At 35.2% G+C, this 21,795-nt stretch overlaps 1 pseudogene; it reads left to right on the top strand.

Moving 5' to 3' along the window:
- On the top strand, window positions 1-8,734 carry LOC130238725 (polymeric immunoglobulin receptor-like; annotated as a pseudogene).
- Window positions 8,735-21,795: the final 13,061 nt, after the last annotated feature.

Genomic DNA, 21,795 nt, shown 5'->3' with positions numbered 1-21,795 from the left:
ATGGCAAAAGAAGAAATATCGCAACCTTTCAACAAACGGTCTGTCAGTTTCAAGAAGATCCTCGTGTTTTTCATAAGGCTCACAACAGGCAAGTGTTCTCAGTTTGTTTATTATTTGCTAATCACAGATTATTCATATGTTTTGATGACAAGTTCAGCTGTTTGACAAGCTATGTTCCATCTAAATCTATTTTAAGTAACAATCTGATCACTATTTAATTAGGAATGTTTATTTTGCCACTGGATTATTTCAGATGAACACAGTGTGGGTTAAAAGTGATGAAAATAGATACACCTTGAAAAGCAAATAGTGGCTAATCACTGGGTGTAAAACATAGCAGTTTGCAGTTTTAATTTCTATATGCATTTCTATAAATTTAATCAATTTAAACTTAACACCCTGATTTAAAGTGTCAAATGGAATGAGTAAGTAATATTTAAAAAGATAAAATAATATCTAAGTGTAGCGTGTGTGTGTGTGTGTGTGTGTGTGTGTGTGTGTGTGTGTGTGTCTCTCTGTGTGTTATGATATCCTCATAAAAGTTGATGATTTCTTCATACAGGCTCTGAGTACAAAACAGCATCAGCAAGCAGAGCTTTAACAGTTCAGACTGGAGGATCTGTTGTTATTCCCTGTTATTATGACAGAAAATACACAGAATACAAGAAATACTGGTGCTTTATTGCCGAGAGATATTTCACTTCCTGCTCTATTCTGGCGTATTATAATGAAACCAAAGGAAAAGTGTCAGTGATTGATTGATCATCCAGATCAGAGTTTCTTTACTGTGACTATGAGGAACTTGCAGCATGAAGACACTGGATATTACTGGTGTGCTGTAAAAATCAGAGGACAACAGGATGAGAACGAGGAGCTTCATCTCACTGTTCAATCAGGTGTAAGACCAGATTCACATTCAAATAGAAAATTATTTTCAATTTTGAAGAATCACAGTATCTGATGTCTGCTGTCTGTGTGTTTCAGCTCCTGATGTGTCTGTGTTGAGCAGCAGTGTATCTGGACATGAAGGTGGTAATGTCAGTGTTCAGTGTTTCTACAGTTCTGGATATCAGAATGAACTCAAACAGTGGTGCAGATATAAAGATCAGATCTGTTACGCAATGGAGAGATCTGACACATCCCAGAATTCATCAGTGCAGATTAGTGATGATGGTGAAAGCTCCTTCACTGTGCTGATGACTGGACCGAGACTCTCTGATTCTGGAGGGTATTCCTGTTATGTAGGAGAAAAAGAGGCTTTAGTTCAGCTCACAGTCACTGAAGGTAAAACACACTCGCGAATAACATCTATGCTGGTTTTCCTGTTTAATAAAAAGAAAAGCTGTTCTGCATCTTTATTGTACAGCTTCTTCAGAAAATCAGTAAGTCCTTGATTTCACTGTTTCTGAAGCAAAAATGGGTAGGACAGGATTTTACTGGAGGGTATATCAAAATTATAGTCATTTTGATCTATTTTTTTCTCTCTCTTTTTTTTTTTTTTTTTTTTTTTTTTTTTTTTACAGCAGAAGTCGCCTTGGAAGTGTTTGGAAAAAATGGGTTGGTAGTTAAATGAAATGTTAATGTTATTTTTTTATTTTTTTGGCTTTACTAGACACTTGTTAAGATGCATTCACACTATATTGCCAAAATATTGGGACACTCTTTGAGTTTATTAAATTTTAGTGTTCCAATCACTTTCATGGGCGCAGGTTAATTAAATTAAGCACCTGCGCATGCTGACTGCTATTACAAACATTTGTGAAAGAATGGGTTGCTCTCGTAGGTTCAGTGAATTTGCATGTAGTGCTGTAATAGGTTGTCTCTTGTGCAATAAGTCCATTCATATAATAATAGAAAAAATGGATAAAGCTGATAATTTTACAATAGACAGATAATAGCACAATTCTTCCCTCTGTGCAGGTAAAGAGTGTGGGTGTCATCTTGAATAGCACACTCTCATTTGAAGGTCACATCAATAATATTACGCTTACTGCATATTTTCACCTGCGTAATATCATTTGTCTCTGCCCTTCTCTCACAACCAATAACACAGCAATTCTCATCCATACATTAGTTACGTCACGTCTTGACTACTGTAATGCACTTCTCACTGGGCTTCCTTCTAAACATCTCCATAAACTCCAACTGATTCAGAATCCTGCAGCTTGTGTCATCTCTAGGACTTCATCTCATGAGCATGTCACAGCACTTCTTTATCAGCGTCACTGGCTTCAAGTAAAGTTTCGTATTGATTTCAAAATACAACTTCTCTCTTTCAAAGCACTTCATAATCTTGCTCCTCAATATCTTACAGAATGTCTCCATATTTATACCCCTTCTCGCACTCTAAAATCAGCCAACTCTTTCTTCCTGGTGTCTGTTTGCATTTGATTAAGCACATTGGGTGTCAGATCTTTTAGCTCCGCAGCTCCTCGACTATGGAACTCGCTTCCCCTGTATCTAAGGAGCAGTGATAGTCTTCACACTTTTAAATATCGTCTCAAGACCCATCTTTTTTTAGCAGGCTTTCTTTTGGCTATTTTTTATCGTGTTAGTTTATACCCACAAGGTTTTTGTACCTGCAACTCCTTACATGCATTTAAAATCTTGTTAGGCAACGTTTTATTAATTGTTTTAATTTGTTCTGGTATGGCTGTTGATGCTTGTTGTAAGGCAACCTTGGGTGTCCAGAAAGGTGCCATTTACAGATAAAGTTAATAATAATAATTATTATTATCTGTAAGCGATATCACTATATGGGCTCAGGACTACTTCGCCAAACCTTTGTGAAGTATCACAATACGTAGTTACATCTACAAATGCCAGTTAAAACTGTACTGTCCCAAAAGGAAGCCATATGTTAACAGTGTCCAGAAGCATTGTTGCCTTCTCTGGGCTTGGAGGCATCTGGGATGGACCATCAGACAGTAGAAACATGGACTGTGATCAGATGAATCAGTATTTCAGGTATTCTTTGGAAGAAATGAACGTTGTGTGCTCTGGACCAAAGAAGAAAAGGATCATCCACACTGTTGGCAGCAACAAGTCTAAAAGGCAGGGTATGTAATGGTATAGGGTTGTCAATGCCTTTGGCAAAGATAACTTGCACTTCTGTGATGCGAAACCACATTCTACATACATTACAAAGTCCTGGCTACAGAGAAAGAGGATACAGGTATTTTACTGGCCAGCCTAGAGTCCTGACCTGTCTCCGATAGAGAATGTGTGGTGCATCTTGAAGCGCAAAATGCAAAAACAAAGACCTTGTACTGTTGCCCACCAAAAGACTTGTTTGCAGGAAGAATGGGACAAAATCACACTTGTAACACTTCATCACTTGGTGTCTTCAGTCCAGTAAAAGCGGAAGTCATAAACTTTCCGCAGATTCAAAATCTCCAAATGTCATGTGGCATTTTGCACTTGCTCAAGAACAGTGAGAGAGCTTCAGGAATGGGGTTCCATGGCCAAACAGCTGCAGCCAAGCTTTATATCACTAAGTACAATGCAAAGTGTGCCTAGTAAGAGCTTGATTAGCTGGTTTAGATGTGTTTGATTAGGGTTGGAGATAAAATCTGCAGGACACCGGCCCTTCAAGAACAAGTTTGGTGACCCCTGTATTATAGTTTATAAAATGAACACAAGAGTTTTGGTGCGGAGTCAAGTAAATCATTAGATTTGGTAGTGGACGATTTTAAAAATGGATCTCTTATAAGAACTATTATTAATAACTTTAATTGGAAAATATACCAATTTTCCATATTTTTTTATTTTTATTTTTTTTTAAATGGCGCATTGCCCATCTATCTATCTATCTATCTATCTATCTATCTATCTATCTATCTATCTATCTATCTATCTATCTATCTATCTATCTATCTATCTATCTATCGTTCTTTCTATCTATCGTTCTTTCTATCTATCTATCTATCTATCGTTCTTTCTATCTATCTATCTATCGTTCTATCTATCGTTCTATCTATCGTTCTATCTATCTATCTATCTATCTATCTATCTATCTATCTATCTATCTATCTATCTATCTATCTATCTATCTATCTATCTATCTATCGTTCTTTCTATCGTTCTTTCTATCGTTCTTTCTATCGTTCTTTCTATCTATCTATCTATCGTTCTTTCTATCTATCGTTCTTTCTATCTATCTATCTATCGTTCTTTCTATCTATCTATCTATCTATCTATCTATCTATCTATCTATCTATCTATCTATCTATCTATCTATCTATCTATCGTTCTTTCTATCGTTCTTTCTATCTATCTATCTATCGTTCTTTCTATCGTTCTTTCTATCGTTCTATCTATCTATCTATCTATCTATCTATCTATCTATCTATCTATCTATCTATCTATCTATCTATCTATCTATCTATCTATCTATCTATCGTTCTTTCTATCGTTCTTTCTATCTATCGTTCTTTCTATCGTTCTATCTATCTATCTATCTATCTATCTATCTATCTATCTATCTATCTATCTATCTATCTATCTATCTATCTATCTATCTATCTATCTATCTATCTATCGTTCTTTCTATCGTTCTTTCTATCGTTCTTTCTATCGTTCTTTCTATCTATCTATCTATCGTTCTTTCTATCTATCTATCTATCGTTCTTTCTATCTATCTATCTATCTATCTATCTATCTATCTATCTATCTATCTATCTATCTATCTATCTATCTATCTATCTATCTATCTATCGTTCTTTCTATCGTTCTATCTATCTATCTATCTATCTATCTATCTATCTATCTATCTATCTATCTATCTATCTATCTATCTATCTATCTATCTATCTATCTATCTATCTATCTATCTATCTATCTATCTACACACACAGTTAAAGTCAGAATTAGCTAGAATAAAAGCAGTATTTAATTTTTTAAACACCATTTTAAGAACAAATTTATTAGCCCCTTTAAGCAAATTTTTCGATAGTCTACAGCAGTGGTTCTCAAACTTTTAAGCCAGCGCCCCCCCCCCCCCCAAACAACCAAAGCATATACAAACAATAAAAAGAACTTTTTTTAAGCTGTTCACAATATTTTAACTATATTTACCATAATTTACAGGGCTCGAAATTAACATTTTAGCTTGGTAGCACTGGTGCTCCTAACTTTAAATGTAGGCACACCAGGCAAAATTTTGTCGCACCCACTAATTATCTTACTGTTACTACAAGTTTTAGAAACATATTTATTGCATTTGAAATCATCACTAATCAAAACAATAAAAAAAAATATATATATGCATGCGTCAGGAAAATATGTTTTAACGAAATCCCGTTATCACAAGAAAATACATTTTTATTACATTATTGAGTGACCAAAAGATACACGGACCGCTCACCGGCCCTGCACACACTGCTTGAGATGAATCAATCTGTTAATTATAACTGTGTTCTCACAGATGGTGTCTGATATTGCACAGATGCTTTTGACCATATTATTTGCATACGTCTTTTTAATAGCAATACCGCTCTTTTCATGAGCTGCAAAATTAGTTTAATCTTAGTCAGTGAAAGCACTTTTGCGATGGTTTACGTGGTGTTAACATTTACATATAGCTGCCACTTGTACGGCTGACAGCATCTGGCTATTAAATGAAGGATTAAACAGATCCTCTCCTGCTTAAAATGTGTAGATGTGGCAAACAGTTACCTGAAAATTACGTCTCACAGACTTTACAGTGAATGCTTTAGTTATTTTCAGAGTGGACTTGAAGCCACTGGAAGTATTTTATCCTCTCTTTGAGAAGTGTAGATGGTGGATTAACATTTACCACATTATCAGTAATCAGATGTGCCATTATTTGTAGCTTTAGGTGTTTCTAAAACTAAATCTGTCAGTGTTGTTTTCATTCTCATCTTCAGCGCTTTACATTTTTGCGCTTGTAGCTCCTGTCATCTGAAGACAAGAGGCGTTGACTGAGTGATTGACAGCTTATTTTAACCAATCCATTTGTGTTAAGTTCTAGAGCAGTGGGCCAATAAGAAGAGCGTGAAGGCGGGGCAAGCGTTGAGGGCTTTGTTTACTGCAGCAAGTTGACATGACAAGTTCCTGAGAGCTGCGTTTCAATTGCAAAGATGCATTCTGCCTGAATGTGTTCATCCTGATATTTCTGACGTTTCCTACTTTTGTCTTATGGGGTCTTGCTCTTACAGTATGCTTATTCAAAGTAGACCGAACATCCAGATGTGTGCTGTATTGACAACAAGCAAGTGTTTCGCTGCACGAATGTTAGTCTGAATAATTAGTTATGATGTTCCATTCACTTTTTTTTAAATACTAATCAGTAAAATCTTTTAAAAAATCTGAAAATATTAGCTTTCACTTATAATACTGAAAAATATATATTATAATCACTGAAAATTACACTATTTTTAAATCACTCTCGCGACCCCTTGAAATTATTCTGCGACCCCCAGTTTAAGAACCACTGGTCTACAGAACAAACCATTGTTATACAATAAACTTGCGCTGTTTCTCTTACCCGCCTAGTTAACCTAATTAACCTAGTTAAGACTTTAAATGTCACTCTAAGCTGTATAGAAGTGTCATTAAAAATATCTAGTCAAATATCATTTACTGTCATCATGGCAAAGATAAAATAAATCAGTTATTAATAATGAGTTATTAAAACTATTATGTTTAGAAATGTGTTGAAGAAAAAAAAAATCATCTCTCAGTTAAACAGAAATTGTGGAAAAAACAAACAAACAGGGGGGCTAATAATTCTGACTTCAACTGTCTGTATATATATATATATATATATATATATATATATATATATATATATATATATAGATAGATAGATAGATAGATAGATAGATAGATAGATAGATAGATAGATAGATATAGATATATACACACACACACACACACACACACACACACACACACACACACACACACACACACAGCATATGAGACTGGTTTTGATGTCATTTTTGTAGTATGTGCATTTGTTGTTACATTATTTATTTATATATATATATATATATATATATATATATATATATATATATATATATATATATATATATATATATATATATATATATATATATATATATATATATATACATACTTTTGTTGCCAGGGGTTCAGCTAATGTTGGCTGTATTTTTAGTTATTTTGAGAGGACAATAAATTTACACTGCTATACAAACTTTACACTGACTACTTTTCATTGTATCAAAGAGTCATTTCTGCAGTGTTGTCCTATAAAAAGGTTTTGTGACATACTGTGTATGTGTATATGTATGTATGTGTGTATATATATATGAAGGCAAATATATATATGGCAAAAGAAGAAGCATCGCAACCTTTCAACAAACAGTCTGTCAGTTTCAAGAAGATCCTCGTGTTTTTCATTTGGCTCACAACAGGCGAGTGTTCTCAGTTCGTTTATTATTTACTAATCGCAGATTATTCATATGTTTTGATGACATCTTCAACTGTTTGACAAGCTATATTCAATCTAAATCTATTTTAAGTAACAATCTGATCACTATTTAATTAGGAATGTTTATTTTGCCACTGGATTATTTCAGATGAACACAGTGTGGGTTAAAAGTGATGAAAATAGATACACCTTGAAAAGCAAATAGTGGCTTATCACTGGGTGTAAAATATAGCAGTTTGCAGTTTTAATTTCTATATGCATTTCTATAAATTTAATCAATTTAAACTTAACACCCTGATTTAAAGTGTCAAATGAAATGAGTAAGTAATATTAAATAGGTTAAAATAATATATACATGTAGCGTGTGTGCGTGTGTGTGTGCGTGTGTGTGTGCGTGTGTGTGTGCGTGTGTGTGTGTGTGTGTGTGTCTGTGTGTGTCTCTCTCTGTGTGTTATGATATACACATAAAAGTTGATGATTTCTTCATTCAGGCTCTGAGTACAAAACAGCATCAGCAAGCAGAGCTTTAACAGTTCAGACTGGAGGTTCTGTTGTTATTCCCTGTTATTATCACAGAAAATACACAGAATACAAGAAATACTGGTGCTTTAATGCCAAGAGATATTTCAGTTCCTGCTCTATTCTGGCGTATTATAATGAAACCAAAGGAAAAGTGTCAGTGATTGATCATCCAGATAAGAGTTTCTTTACTGTGACTATGAGGAACCTGCAGGATGAAGACACTGGATATTACTGGTGTGCTGTAGAGATCAGAGGACAACAGGATGAGAACGAGGAGCTTCAGCTCACAGTTCAATCAGGTATGAGACCAGATTCACATTCATATAGAAAATTATTTTTAATTTAGATGAATCACAGTATCTGATGTCTGCTGTCTGTGTGTTTCAGCTCCTGATGTGTCTGTGTTGAGCAGCAGTGTACCTGGACATGAAGGTGGTAATGTCAGTGTTCAGTGTTTCTACAGTTCTGGATATCAGAATGAACTCAAACAGTGGTGCAGATATAAAGATCAGATCTGTTACGCAATGGAGAGATCTGACACATCCCAGAATTCATCAGTGCAGATCAGTGATGATGGTGAAAGCTCCTTCGCTGTGCTGACGACTGGACTGAGACTCTCTGATTCTGGATGGTATTCCTGTTATGTAGGAGAAAAAGAGGCTTTAGTTCAGCTCACAGTCACTGAAGGTAAAACACACTCGCGAATAACATCTACGCTGGTTTTCCTGTTTAAGAAAAAGAAAAGCTGTTCTGCATCTTTATTGTACAGCTTCTTCAGAAAATCAGTAAGTCCTTGATTTCACTGTCTCTGAAGCAAAAATGGGTAGGACAGGATTTTACTGGAGGGTATATCAAAATTATAGTCATTTTGATCTATTTTTTTCTCTCTTTTTTTTTTTTTTTTTTTTTTTTTTTTTTTTTTTTACAGCAGAAGTTGCCTTGGAAGTGTTTGGAAAAAATGGGTTGGTAGTTAAATGAAATGTTAATATTATTTTTTACTTTTTTGGCTTTACTAGACACTTGTTAAGATGCATTCACACTATATTGCCAAAATATTGGGACACTCTTTGAGTTTATTAAATTTTAGTGTTCCAATCACTTTCATGGGCGCAGGTTAATTAAATTAAGCACCTGGGCATGCTGACTGCTATTACAAACATTTGTGAAAGAATGGGTCGCTCTCGTAGGTTCAGTGAATTTGCAAGTGGTACTGTAATAGGTTGTCTCTTGTGCAATAAGTCCATTCATATAATAATAGAAAAAATGGATAAAGCTGATAATTTTACAATAGACAGATAATAGCACAATTCTTCCCTCTGTGCAGGTAAAGTGTGTGGGTGTCATTTTGAATAGCACACTCTCATTTGAAGGTCACATCAATAATATTACGCTTGCTGCATATTTCCACCTGAGCAATATCATTTGTCTCTGCCCTTCTCTCACAACCAATAACACAGCAATTTTCATCCATACATTAGTTACTTCACGTATTGACTACTGTAATGCACTTCTCACTGGGCTTCCTTTTAAACATCTCCATAAACTCCAACTGATTCAGAATCCTGCAGCTTGTGTCATCTCTAGGACTTCATCTCATGAGCATGTCACAGCACTTCTTTATCAGCTTCACTGGCTTCCAGTAAAGTTTCGTATTGATTTCAAAATACAACTTCTCTCTTTCAAAGCACTTCATAATCTTGCTCCTCAAAATCTCACAGAACGTCTCCATATTTATACCTCTTCTCGCACTCTAAAATCAGCCAACTCTTTCTTCCTGGTGCCTGTTTGCACTTGATTAAGCACATTGGGTGTCAGATCTTTTAGCTCCGCAGCTCCTCGACTATGGAACTCACTTCCCCTGTATCTAAGGAGCAGTGATATTCTTCACACTTTTAAATATCGTCTCAAGACCCATCTTTTTTTAGCAGGCTTCCTTTTGGCTATTTTTTATCGTGTTAGTTTATATCCACAAGGTTTTTGTACCTGCAACTCCTTACATGCATTTAAAATCTTGTTAGGCAACAACTTATTAATTGTTTTAATTTGTTCTGGTATGGCTGTTGATGCTTGTTGTAAGGCAACCTTGGGTGTCCAGAAAGGTGCCATTTACAGATAAAGTTAATAATAATAATAATAATAATTATTATTATTATTATCTGTAAGCGATATCACTATATGGGCTCAGGACTACTTCGCCAAACCTTTGTGAAGTATCACAATACGTAGTTACATCCACAAATGCCAGTTAAAACTGTACTGTCCCAAAAGGAAGCCCTATGTTAACAGTGTCCAGAAGCATTGTTGCCTTCTCTGGGCTTAGAGGCATCTGGGATGGACCATCAGACAGTAGAAACATGGACTATGATCAGATGAATCAGTATTTCAGGTATTCTTTGGAAGAAATGAACATTGTGTGCTCTGGACCAAAGAAGAAAAGGATCATCCACACTGTTGGCAGCAACAAGTCTAAAAGGCAGGGTATGTAATGGTATAGGGTTGTGTCAATGCCTTTGGCAAAGGTAACTTGCACTTCTGTGATGCAAAACCACATTCTGCATACATTACAAAGTCCTGGCTACAGAGAAAGAGGATACAAGTATTTTACTGGCCAGCCTAGAGTCCTGACCTATCTCCGATAGAGAATGTGTGGTGCATCTTGAAGCGCAAAATGCAAAAACAAAGACCTTGTACTGTTGCCCACCAAAAGACTTGTTTGCAGGAAGAATGGGACAAAATCACACCTGTAACACTTCATCACTTGGTGTCTTCAGTCCAGTAAAAGCGGAAGTCATCAACTTTCCGCAGATTCAAAATCTCCAAATGTCATGTGGCCTTTTGGACTAGCTCAAGAACAGTGAGAGAGCTTCAGGAATGGGGTTCCATGGCCAAACAGCTGCAGCCAAGCTTTATATCACTAAGTACAATGCAAAGTGTGCATTGCAGTGGTGTAAAACACACCGACACTGACTCTAGAACAGTGGGGAAGAGGTTACATGGAGTGACCAATCATTCTTCTCTATATGGCAATCTGATAGATGGGTCCGGAAGCAAGTAATTACTTGCTGCATTGTGCCAAGTGTACATTTTGGTGGAGGGTGAATTATTATGTGGGCTTGTTACAGTAAAAGGAGCTTTAATGCTTCAGTTTACCAAAACATTTTGGCCAATTTCATGCTTCCAGTTTTGTGTGGACAGTTTGGGCATGACTTTCTCTTTTCTCACATGACCATGGAGCAGTGCTCAAAACAAAGTCCCTAAAGATATTTATGAAGAGTTTGATGTGGAGGAACTGGACTGGCCTGCACAACCTCAACCTAAATGAACACTTTTGGGGATGAATTAGAGCAGAAACTGTGCCTGAGGTTCTCATCTGATGTCAATGCCTGACCTGAGAAAGAATAGGACAATGTTCAGAAGTTCCCATAAATATACTCGTTATACTTTTTTCAACGCCTTTCTAGACAAATTGATGCTGTTATTGCTGCAAAGGGTTGGCCAACTCTATATTAAACTCTTCAAATTAAGATTGGGTTGTCATTAAAGATGTCCCAAAACTATTGGCGATATTGTGTATATTTTATTGTATATTTGTTGTTTATTTTGATGTCTTACATATACATTTTATACCTGTTTTACTAACTGTTGATTCTCACAGGCATTATGGGTATCTGGAGGTGTGGGTTCCAGCATTTCTGCTGCTGCTAATTGTGGTTGTTGCATCAACAGTAATATTGAGAAAGAAACACAGTCAGTATTAATGACTTTATATTATTTGACAGAATTTTTAAAAGGCATAAAAATAGCCTGGTAGCATGAAAAAACATAATTTTTTTTATCTATCTATCTATCTATCTATCTATCTATCTATCTATCTATCTATCTATCTATCTATCTATCTATCTATCTATCTATCTATCTATCTATAATATATATTATAATATATATATAATATACTATTATATATATATAATGTGCATTCAGAATCTTTGTGCATGTGTATTTTATTGATGTCTAACTGTCTAAAAGAAGAACTGATAAGATCCTTTGTTTTTTTTCACTAGCAGACAGAAATGACACAGACGCAAACAGAGATGAAGCCTGTAAGATGGTAAGTCTGAGCTGACTCGGACTGAGAGAAGACTTCTGACTGAGAGAAGTGTTGAGATGTGTTTTATTTATAGGAAAACGTTAATCAGTGTTCAGAAACTGCAGAGAATGATTTGACCTACAGCTCTGTCACAGTTATGCCCAAAACTGAAGCGGTGAGTGAAATCAGCAGAATACAACAATCAGAAACATGAATGTGATTGTTTGTATTCTTCCTTATTGTTTGTATTGATTGTATTCTTCTTCCTTTTCTTCCTCTTCAGAGAAATGATGTGACCTACAGGTCTGTCACAGTTAGGCCTAAAATGAAAGTAAGTGAAATCACAAAAACATGCTGAAAGGAGAATATCTCATTTGTTCTGCACATGCAGAAACATTAATGTCATTGTTTGTATTCTTCTTAATATACGTTTTCTTTCTCTCCAGTGCAGTCCAGTATTAGCAGATGATCAGGTGATCTACAGCTCTGTGCACAAATAGATGAGAAGTTACAGGTTTGCTGAAGTTAATAATTGCTGGTATAATATACTCAAACACTGAACTTGATTTCATCTCATTCTTTTTTTTCTTTTCATCACAGCTTGTTCTGCACTGAATTACTGTAAGGAGATAAAAGATCAACAGCGCTGAAACTGAACAAATATAATATTTTTGAATGCTACTAATAATCTCAAATGCACTTCAAAGCAACACATTTAATTCACATTTTATTTATACAATAACTTATATATTTTACATTTTAGATTCCTTAGAAGTGTACAAAGGAAGCAGTTTACTCTGTAATTAAACTTCCATTTTAACCTTTTACTGGAAGAAAGTGTGTGAATTGTTGACTGCAAAATGCATAAAGCAGTTGTAATGTGCTTGCTTTTGTGTGTAACAATACATTTGGAAAAAACTGGTAAAACTGTATCAAATGTTTGGCTCTTAAACAATTGCAAATGTTTTTATCTTAATAATAATAAAAATAGTGCCTTAACATTTTAATACTAAATATTTAATTTCATGAGAAAAGAGAAGAATTTCTTCCTTAACATTTTGATACTAAATAGAAAGTTTCATGAGAAATGAGAAGAATTTTTATTAAGAAGAAAAGTAATTTTTAGTTAAAAAATGAGTGAACTCCAAATTATTCTGAATCACAGGGGTTTGAATCTGGGTTCTGCATGAATAAATTGAATGATCGAATCATTTACCAATTCATGAAGTCATCAGTCACTTCATTCATTCCTGAAGGATTCAGTCTTTAAATAATCAATAATCCCTGACTCTCTTCTGGAAAATCCGATTTTATATTTTATCAATTGCAACATGTTCCTCAATTAACTTGTTGATCATGGACCAACATTCCAATCAACCAATCAGATTTAAGAGACAAGTATAAGCCTCTTTCACACATACAGACCTTTCTGGAAAATTACCGGCAATTTTCCGGAAAGCTCTGTATGTATGAACAGGCCTTTTTTGAAAATACCTGTAAATTGGTTTTGGCAATTTTCTGGAAAGAGATGTTGTAACATTACCAGTAATTTGAACGCAGAAGGAAAATTGGCAGAAATAGCTTGTTCTAGATGTGAGATGTCTAACCCAGCCAATTAGAACATTCAGACACATTCACATCCAAGCTGCTTATGAAAATAAAAGCTTTTGACTATTTTTCCAGACACATTTAGCTGCTAGATGTTAGTCAGATAAAGTTTCTATGTTTCTTCCTAATGCAACTGTGTAAAAAATTAGCGATAAAATGCTTATGATAAACCGCTGTTTGTTTACCTTCAAGCTCTGCAGCACGTGCACGTGAAGTGCAGGAATGCTCTGGTGAGTGCCAGCACACACACATATTATGTACATCTCGACTGAAAGTGTTCCTCCATATGTTTTCATCATAGCTATTCACAATACTCATTCATCCACAGAATTTGTAATGTAGTCAAATGTGTAAACATTTAGCTGCAGTTCGCTTTTCTGCCTTTGGACGTCTCTGGGATAAGCTGCATTAATGCTCAAGCTTTAAATAAAAGTAAAACCATCCTATTATGTTTACAAATATAATCACAGCCGTTTTAAGCTCATTTCTGGTTAATAATGTCAGAATTTACCAGTATTTTGGAATTGATGTGTGAACAGTCTTTTCTGGAAGTATTCTGTAACGCCCTTGTCTATGTGAACAGCGCTATTTTGAATTCACCAGTAAAGTCGTTCCGGTAATTTTCCGGATATTTACCAGATCACTGTGTGAAAGGGGCTATAGCCTTGTAATCTTTGTTCTGTGTTCTATATGTGCTTATAGATCACATTTATTAAGCTATTATTTTGTCTTATTTTATCAATGATTTACAGTTATGGTTAAGTTTAGAGGACTGGTTTTGGATACCATTTTTCGAACAGGAATGATGTTCCAGGACACAAAGTATGTTGACCCAGGAACATGTCCATCTGACTTCTGTGACAATAACACAATTTAATCATATACAAACAATAGAGAAATCTTTTGTGTTAGCTAAGGGCATATTCGCTTACTACAATATTAACTTCTGGCTAGAATTGCATAAAATTACATTACATCAGAAACTTACTTTTTTTTTTTTTTTAGCTCAGCTGTCAGAAAGGGAACGCACAGGATTGTGGGAAATCAAAGGCAGTGTGAATAAATCTATTCTGCCTTTAAAATTTGATCAGAAAAAAGTACATCCTGAGACAAGAAGTGAAGCAGATTTTGGGTTTAGTCCTGCATTGATGCCTTCCTGCCTCTAAAAGAAGCATTTTAAAGCTTTCAGTCGCAGCCAACTTCTGTGCTTGATGAATGTGATTCATAGGTGTTTCACATTTATTTATAAATGGGAGCTTGATCTCTGCTCATATTTAAATTTGGAGTTCAACAAAGACTTTTATCACCTTTCTAATAGTTTAGCACAATATATTGTTGTATAAGAAATAATATAAATAAATTACTGTAATTTACATGATCAACAAGAGAATACATAATTTTAGAAATTACAATAAAATTAAAGAAAATTAAAGAAATGACAATAAAAATCAACATTAAATGTAGCCAAAGCAGAGATTAAGGTCACATAAGGCAGTTTCAAAGATTTAATGAATAAATGACCATCAATCATGACACAGAGACTCCTAAAGTTGCTGGGAAAATGCTAACTTTACACTGAGAGCTTATAAAACATGTCCTATTTTGATATTAATGCACATTTTTTAAACCTACACTTTACCTTGAATATAAAAGCACAAATAAATACATGCAGATATTTATTTTAATCATTACAATTGAAATGTGAGGAGAATTTCATCCAGCGCAACAGTTTCTGAAGACAATCACCTACTTCACCTTTAATCAAAAGATATGTATTAAGAATGCATACACCGCATATAAACCGACCTTAAGATTACAATCTGAGTATTGATATTTATTCAAACCGCTTCCTCTCAATACAAGTGTGAAGTTGACAGATTTGAATAGATAAGAGCACAAGATGTGCAGAGAAGAGACATTTTCACTGCTCTTTCAAATACAGATCATCTCCATCATGCAGTTTGTTTGGGGTTTTCTTTGGCTCCCATTAGGCAAGTGTTCAGTCTTTGTATGTTTTATTATTTAATCGCATGATTAAAAAATGTTTATACTTTTAAAATAGGGATAGACATGTATATCATCATAATCATGCTCTTGTCATCTGCTTTGATTAGTAAAATCAAATCTCAGTGTATGGTTTTTGATCACGGCCTCCATGCCAGATAAACCAGATCTAGCACCGGACACCAGATCCTGTAAGAATTTATCAGTTTTGTTTGGTATTTAACGCAATTGGTTGTCTAATTTGGCTCTGAGTGCAAAACAGCATTAGCAAGCAGAGCATTAACAGTTCAGACTGGAGGATCTGTTTGGTATTCCCTGTTATTATGACAGAAAATATACAGAATACAAGAAATTCTGTTGCTCAGATACCAAGGCTGCCTTCCCTTTCTGCTCAATTCTGGCGTGTGTCAGTGATTGATCATCCAGATCAGAGTTTCTTTACTGTGACTATGAGGAACCTGCAGCATGAAGCCACTGGAGCTTACTGGTGTATTGTAGTGAATAAAGAAAAACAGTATGAGAAAGAGCAGCTTCAGCTCACAGTTCAGTCAGGTATGAGACTAGATTCACATTTAAAATAATTTTCGTTTCACATGAATTACAGTATCTAATGTCTGCTGTCTGTATATTTCAGCTCCTGATGTGTCTGTGATGAGCAACAGTTTATGCGGACATAAAGGTGGTAATGTCAGTGTTTCTACAGTTAAAAACAGACTTTTACTGTAGGTTATAAAAAAGCCACATTCAGGATTTTTGTGTATATCATTTAGGTTTCCAACACATTCTAATACAAAGGTTTATTGCTCATTCATCCTTTGTTCTCACTACTACTATTGCATTTTTGAGATTAGCACTGAGAATAAACTTATTAGTACCAAAGTCCCTTTAAGACAAGTCATTTCACTTGGCGGCCATCTTTGAAATGCCTTGCGGGCAGTATACTCGGACATCCTGTCTGAATTGGGAAACATCAAATTCTCCAAAACTGCTTGCCAAGCTTATAATTGAATTTAATTTTAGGAATCACCAATAAAATTAAACAACAACTGGGTCTTTAGTTTTTTTTCTAATCGTCCAAATCACACAAAATCTGTAGAAACTCATGTCCAATCCAAGCTCCTCCCCCAGAGTATACCGTCAGTTTATAGCGATCAATGATTGGCTCTTGTACTAGATGGTGGGTTTTATTTGCTATATAGCGATCGATGATTGGCTCCTGTACTAGAATGCCGGCTTTATTTGCCGTATAGTGATCAATGATTGGCTCCTGTATTAGAAGGCGGCCTTTATTTGCCGTATAGTGATCAATGATTGGCTCCTGTATTAGAAGGCGGCCTTTATTTGCCGTATAGTGATCGATGATTGGCTCCTGTATTAGAAGGCGGCCTTTATTTGCCATATAGTGATCGATGATTGGCTCCTGTACTAGAATGCCGGCTTTATTTGCCATATAGTGATCGATGATTGGCTCCTGTACTAAAAGGCGGGCTTATTTACCAAATCGACCATTACACTTTTTCCCAGTCAAAATCATACGAGTGACATGTCTTGTGAATTCTATAGTCATTGTTAGTACTGACTGTAAGAAGCATGCCTTTTAAAACATATTTTTTGATGTATTTTCTCTTTCAGATGGGGTGTGAAGAAGCGTTTCTGTCTGTCACAGAATTAGAGATCACAGACTGATCCTCACATTGACCTGAAGGACTTCTGTTAGTAGATAAGTAATGTTGTGTGAGTGCGACTGCTACTATTCTCAAGGTAAAGCTTAACTTCCTCTTATTGTTCTGTCAATTTTGTCTTACCTCACATTTAAAAAGTAGGTAGAACATTTTGATGACGCAATATGCTACCCATCAGATTTTGCTACCAGTTTAAATTTTAATGTGGAGTATGATATGAATCTGTAATAACGCCCTCACCCACCTAATCCCTAACCCCAACCCCAGAACCATTCAAATACAGTGTTGGTAGGATAATCTGATGGGTAGGATAAAATGTCAAGACATTGCACATCATTCTACTCTAGATTAACACACACAGGAAGTGAAAGTCTGGCTGGATGAACCACAGTTTAGCTTGCTTTTAAGTGCTGTTTAGCCCAGACTGAACTGTGGTTTGTCACTTTATATAAGATCATCACATTCTGTCTGTTTTGGCGGATCCTGGTATAAATAAAGTGCATTGAGGACTTCCTAAAGCAAATCTGATATCTGCTAACTGCTAATGCTAATTTTATAAGAGTTCTCTGTGTTATTTAGGCTTGTGGATTTGTTGACTCCAACTAAGTTGTAGTGTGTGAAATTAACATTATCCACTCTATTGTACAACATGGAAGTATATGTCTTTATGTAAATAATCCTGTAGGTAAATATGCTAGCTAACTAGATACACAGATGCTACCTCAAAAACTGTAAGCAAATTACAGTCCTAATTAATCACAAAATTAGTCCTAAACATTCAAATGTCTGCACTCAAACTTGAAAATACAAGACGATCTCACAGTAATTCATAACTGTTTTACATTAGTGGCTTATTTATGTGTTTTAGTTTGATCTGCTCAAACCTCACTAGCGGTTATGTTTAGCAGTGGGGTTGTGGCACACCATATTCATACAACTGAGTTCCTGTGTAAAATAGTTCTGTTTCCCTCTGAGGTTGAGCTGTGAGTTGAGTTTATTGAGGTTGTACTCCGAATTGATATAGTATATGTTTCATGCATGTATTGCTGTTTTATGCTGTATATCCAAAGCTAATAGGAAACATCTACCCTACAGTATGTAACGTTTGTAAAGATTGTCAGATTGTTTTTAAATAACGATTATTTAATGTTCTTGCTTTGTTTTTATTTGAAATTGTATTGTATTGTATTTTATTTTATTATTGCATAAAACATCATCAACTTTTCACAGCTTTCTAATTAACATGAAGATTATTTGAACATTTCAATATTTTCTAAAAAAAAAACAAAAAAAAAAAACATTGCAAATCACTATTTACACTACATATGTAGAAAATAAACCTGTCTGCTGGATCCTGGGTCACTTAATTCTCCTAATAAATCCTAATTTGACAAAACATGACCAACCATAATTTTTAGTCTGCTTAAATCTTTTTCAGTCAGCAATAAGAATCAATATTAAATACTGTCAAAGCAGAGTTCAAGGTCACAATGCAGTTTTAAAGAATGAATAAATAAATAAATAAATAACCATCAATCATGACACACAGACTCTTAAAGGTGCAGTTGGAGAAAATGCTAACTTTAGCCTGAGAGCTTAGAAAATGCATGTCCCATTTTGATATTAATACACATTATTTAGACCTACGCCTTACCCCGAATATATAAATACATAAAAAAATACATTAAGATAATATATTTTACTTACTCACTCCTGTAAAGATGAGAACTTGTTATGGATTTTCATGAGATGCAATAAAACAATAAACTGATCAGGAAAGCAGCTGTTTAACTGTTCTATTCAAATCAACCTGAGACAGTTGACAATAGGCTGGAAACACTGAGCTACACCTCACCAAGGGGGAATGCGAGAAAGTTCATCCTTCTCCTTTCACCTCAAGCCCCTCTTCTTGACTTTTAGGTGACTTGCTGATCAGAGCACATTTTACATAAAATGTCCAAGGTTTTAATATGGTGTATCTTGTAGCCTTATATTCATGTTTGGTAAGATTTTAAATGTCTCTTTGTGATTGGTTAAGTGGTCTTAATGTCACTGTAATATTTCACTGGTATATGTTGATTTGGTTTTTGGGTTTGATAAAATCTTTGCCAGATTGCCCCCCCCCCCCCCACTTTAGAGATGGTTAACTCCTCAAATTCACCAGGCAAGGGTCTCGATGACGCCTCTATTGTCTTGAATTTATGGCTGTTTGTTTTGAGTTGAGTATTTAAAGGAAATGTGGACAAATGTCATTGGGATCTTGTAGGCAAGACACCCTGTAGGCAAGACATCTCTGAGACTTATGCTGCAACGTACTTCTCAGGTCATGTATGCAGCTCTTTGATTTATCTTTGAGTAATGGATGTTGTATTTTTACAGTATCATCTCTGAATTGACTTTCTGGTGGTTTTATTATGTAATTGGCAGAATACAATTTTACCTGACAAATAAAGTGTTACGTTTTGATTCATTCTGAATTCTCCTGAAATGTTTTTATATCCAGTAGATTGAAGTGGAGTCTGCGCTACCTTTATGAATTGACATGATTAGATTTGATTCTGAGGCACGTTTGACTGTACAGAGTGAATTTGGTGAATTTGACACAACAGCATGGAGATCTTTAATCATCTAATTGCTGAAATTAGCAAGATGTCTGTAAGTGGCTAAATCTACTACTTTATCAGATGAGTGAGCAGTTGGCAACCAGACTATTAAAGTATTAGCTAACCCTACATCCTCTGACTAACATCAGAGTGTCGACATACTGTCCATGAGAAGACACTATAACTGAAGAGTAAGGGAACAGATATAAATCAAAACTCTAAATTGAGTCATAAATGATGAATGTGATCCGTTCTTACAAATTAGAAATACAGTCTAAATTAAAAATTGGAGTCAGATTAAATTCGGAGCTAAGAAACGAATATAAATAAATTCTGATAAATAACAAAATTCTTTTCAGAAGCTCTAGAAAAGGCTTGCATGCATTTAACCTTCGACCATGCTGTTAGTTTCGTCATTGGGCTAATAGATGAACTTCTACACTCCCAGGGTCATTTATATCGAAGTTGATATTTTGCTTCACCATGTTGGTGTTTTGTAACATCTAGTTTTTATGAGATGAGTTGTTAGCCCAACGCTCAACCCCCAATCTGAATGATCAGGACATACACACATACACTATGGGCAATTTAGCTTTCTCAATTCACCTACAGCACATGTCTTTGGACTGTGGGGAAACCGGAGCACCCGGAGGAAACCCACACCAACATGGGGAGACCATGCAAACTCCACACAGAAATGCCGACGCTCGAACCAGCGACCTTCTTGCTGTAAGGTGACAGAGCTACCCACTGTGATGCCAATCATTTAATTGAATCATTACAATTTAAATGTGAAGAGAATTAACCAACACAACAAAAAAGTTTCTGAAGAAGATCATATTGCACTTTTAATCAAAAGACATGTATTAAGAGTCCAGCATATAAACCGACCTTAAGGCTTACAAACTGAGCTGTGATATTTGTTCAAATCACTTCCTTTCAATATTAGTGTGAATAGAAAGGACCTCTCATATGTGTCTTTAATCTTCAGCAGCACATGTGACCTCTGTTAGAAAGTAATTCCATCATTCTGAGTTCATAATAGTCCAAAAAGTGATGATAATAGTTAAACATGGCAGTTTATTCATGTTTTATTTTGCAGAAGCATCATTTACTGCTGTTTTTTTTCGGCTTCTCCTTTGTTTTTTTTCGCACTTTACTCACGTTTGTCTCTTTCTGACAGGATCGGATATCAGAGCGCTTCAATGATCACGCGGACTTTATTAATATCAGATTAAAATGTTTGTTATTTCAAATAAAGATGCGATAGCGAGCTCTCTGGACAAAGTGAAAGTACTCGCACTTTTAGACAGGCTCGTAAAACAACAACAGCAGATTTTGTTCTTCTTGGCTTTGTGGCTGTACATCAAGATGACAAGGTTTGTTTAAGCTCGGGTCGACCATGGCTTGTTATTATATTTATATATTACTACAGTGTAATGTCTCAACTGTTTTCAAAAATGGCGCTTCCTTTGTTTTCATTCTCAATATAATAGTACTATTATTAATTAATATTTTTGATTTAAGAAATATATACATAAATCACCATAAATGTGAAGTGAAATGGGTTATAATATTTTTGATCATCAGATATACATCAGAAAACTAGCAAAAACATTAGGCCTGGCCAAAACAATGATTTAGAACATTCTTAAAGAGAAGAAATGCACCAGTGAGCTCAGCAACACCAAAAGACCCAGAAGACCTCAGAAAACAAGTGTGGTGGATGATCAAAGAATTCTTTTCCTGCTGAAGAAAAAACCCTTCACAACAATTGGCCAGATCAAGAACACTCTCCAGGAGGCAGGTGTATGTGTGTCAAAGTCAACAATCAAGAGAAGACTACACCAGAGGATTTACCACAAG

Source organism: Danio aesculapii, chromosome 2 (assembly GCF_903798145.1).
Source record: "Danio aesculapii chromosome 2, fDanAes4.1, whole genome shotgun sequence".
Lineage (NCBI taxonomy): Eukaryota > Metazoa > Chordata > Actinopteri > Cypriniformes > Danionidae > Danio > Danio aesculapii.
This window is presented reverse-complemented; position numbering and strand designations above follow the sequence as displayed.